Genomic DNA, 3,701 nt, shown 5'->3' on the forward strand with positions numbered 1-3,701 from the left:
AAAAAAAGTTTAATTTATGCCCTTTTCAATAGATTAATGTTATTGGCATAATCTGTAAAGTTCTTTCATCTCTCCCATTCTTACATATAGCATCAGACCTGTGTGCTGAGAGCTATGGGAGGAAGTAGCAAGTAAAAGGAATAATGCATGCATTAGCCTTAGTTCTGGTTAAGTACCCTGTGCATCTGCAGATTCTGTTAGTTTTGGAAATTGGAGAAAGTGCTTGGATGGCAATATTTTTTCAGACGATTTTTATTTCGACGTTTAATATGCACAGCCTGTTTCAATACACCTGTACGCTGTAGACTGAAATGAATCTTTTATGAAAATGCATTTATTTTGCATTATCCCTCAATAAGGTTTACCATGTGAACACATTTCAGGTTTTTTTTAAGCAGGAAAACAAATGCAGAGCAGTATATTTAAAGGAACTCCACATCTGGCTTGCATTACTGGAGAATAGTGATAATATCGATGATAATATAACATGTTTATTTTATTTTTGTCAGAAAGCTTATGAATAATGAGTTTAAATATAATTTATGTTTAAATTTTGGACAGAAATTGCAATAACCTATATGCATTTTATGTTATCATATATACTACATACATGATATACAAAGCTTGCAAATATGTGATCTGTTTGGTCATAAAAGTTTTGTCTGCCTTTTCTTATCCAATTTACCTTCAGATGTTAAGATTTAATAGCTATGTTTATTAGTGCTGGTACACAGCTGGAGAGTCTCACCACTACAGGCATATGCTAAGTTTTATTAGAGCATTTTTGGGCCAATTCTTACTAATCCAAGAGAAGATTATTAATTATTTATTTGCTGGACTATTTCAACTGGTGTTGAAGGCTTTAAGGTATGTAGAACTGTATCAGAACATCAGACCACGTCAGCAATGTCTCAATCAAGGTACATCTCAGTAAAAATCTGCTGAGATATTAGCTCTGCTAAATTTAGTAACTTTTATGTACCTTTTTTTAAAAAAAAAAATTAAATTTCTCATAATTATCTCCCAGGGTCTCAACTTCTAAATGTCACTGTTCTTTGAAAGGAAACACAAGCCAATAATGTGTTTTCCTTACTGTTTCTTTTTTGGTATATGCAAGTATATATATATATATGTACACTTTCTTTCCTCTGGGTTCACTTCTAGCTCCTGGGTAAATAAGTAGCTTCACAGTACTTCTGTCACTTCTAGTATGTGAGCTTCAGGCATTGCCATGCTCCTGGAAGGGATTAATCTGGCAAGTTTCCCTGACAGACAACGTGGCTATCATAGCAGAATGGGGACACAAGTTCCCCATCCTCAGCTTCTGAAGCCCCTTAGCCTTTCTCAAAGGAGAATAGTAGTAGTTTGGCAAAAATATTAATGGTGTAGTTTTCTCAGGCTAATATGTCCTTTTCCTCAGGAGGGATAATTACTGCAAGTTCAGCTAGAGCATCATGCCATGTAATATACCCACGGAAATGTATCCACAAGTCTCTGTGGCTGGAGAAGGAAATGCTTTTCTGCTGGGGGAGTTGGATTTAACTGTGATATCAAGCAAAGCTACATTGAGCTACTGAAAAGCAAGTTATTACTATAGTTCATTTGTTAGTGTTGTTCTAGATGCAAAGTTATTTGATATTTGTTCTTATTTAGAAATACCTGATATGTCCCCAGAATAGTGCATGTATATTTATGTCTGTAGCACAGACATACAAATATGATAGATGTATATGATGGATATATAACTGTACACTGAAAAAAAATGAGAAGATTTATTGAATATTAGAGATATTTAATAAGATTTTTTTTAATTGAGAAAGAAAAAATAGCTACCTTATCTCTTTTACCATTTGTTAGAGCAAACTGATACTGTACCATTTATTCTCCATTTAGCACAATCTCTACTGAGAAAATGTATTTTGAGATATTTTCATTATTTCATATACACAAGGAAAGACCAGTCAACTAATGTAAGAAGACTAACAACATTCAAATGCAATGATATATGGCATTAGGAATGTTCCTTGAATGAAGTTTAAGATGAAGCTCAGGACTCCACCTATCTTTCTGCATACATCACAGCACATCCCTCTTAATGTACAGCTGCTTTTGTCTGCAAATCTGAGTTAAATTTAGACAATGCAAAGCTAAAAATGAACTCTAAACCAAAATGACTATTGATTTAAATATCACAACACAATCTTGCTTACCATTTTGTAGGATATGAAGTGTTTACACAGAACTACATTAACCATATTGCTGTCAGGAGAAATGGTAATCACCGGTTCATTATTAATGTCAATTTTAATCTACCATAATTTTGCAGAAACCTAACAATCTGGATTACAATACTTGATTCCATGTGTCAATTTATGTTTTATTTTCAGAATGTGACCTAAAAAGGCCTGCAAGAGCAAGGGAAAGAAATACAGGTATTCTTTGACTGAAGCAAAATGAACCCACCGGTGACTTATCTTTTGAGAAGAGTTGGGCACTGATGATTTTTGCAAGAGAGAGTTTGTATTCACCAGAGACAGGCTTTTGTCTCAGAAATACACTGTTATTTCCTTTATCTCTTAACATTTCTAAATTTTCAAGAATTTTCATTTATTAGATGTTCATCCGTACATATTATACCAGTCCCAGAGGCTGACCAATCAGGCTGACCACACTCTAGAATAGCATGAGTTCTCTAGAATCCTTGTAATCTTAGGATGCAGTGCATGAGAATTAATATTGAGATATAGAAACATCTCTGTTGTGGATAGTAACTGTCCTGTTTGACCAATGCAGCCTGAATTAAAATGAGTTATAAAGGATTAGAGATGCTCCATAGAGCCTGTAGTAGATAGGGATGATTTGAGGTTAAATAGATCTATAGTGAGCGATTGTATTTGGGAGCTAGGAAGAAAGGGGTTTTAAGGTTTAGGAATGAAAATCCTTGATTCCATGAAAAGTTACACTAGATTTTGTTTGATGAAAACTGTTAATTTAGCTGAAATTATCACTTCCATTTGAAGTAAAGTGAAAGCTTGAGGTATTTGAGAATTCTACGTTTTTGCCTCTACCAGAAGTCATTAATTAGAAAATTCCTTACTACTTCTCAGACAAATGTAAGTCTAGCATCACATGGAAACATGAAGTAGTATTCGTAAAGAAACTCTATTAAATATAGGGTTAACTGCAACTTCAGTATCTGGTCCTAATATGAATATTAAAAGTATCTAGTATGGGCAAAACATCTGAAATGATGTGTTTGTGCAAGCCCCTTGATGAGATAACTGAACAGTTGAATATTATAATGTTTGTATCAGATTCAGATAAACTTTAACATGGAGTTAGAGATAACAAATGGTATCTGATAATAGAGTGTTTATATATACCTTATAGTAGCTGACCTTTATTTCTGCAGTATGATTTTCCTGTATTCAGTGTCATTGAAACTCAAGCTGTGGCTTTTTAATAGGTCTTGTATGCTGAAATTTTACATTCTCCAATTAGGACAGGTTGGTCTTAGGATATTTGCAGGTGTCCTTGAAGCTATAGTATTTGTTTTGTACCTTAGGATGTTGTCCCAAATTGCTAAAAATGCAACATGAAATCAAAATTACTAATACTAAAATGACTATAAGATGCTTTGAGGATTAAATCCCTTATTAAGATTTTTTTGTCAGTTATTAGCTGACAAAAAGCTTATTATT

This window comes from Meleagris gallopavo, chromosome 9, assembly GCF_000146605.3.
Source record: "Meleagris gallopavo isolate NT-WF06-2002-E0010 breed Aviagen turkey brand Nicholas breeding stock chromosome 9, Turkey_5.1, whole genome shotgun sequence".
NCBI lineage: Eukaryota > Metazoa > Chordata > Aves > Galliformes > Phasianidae > Meleagris > Meleagris gallopavo.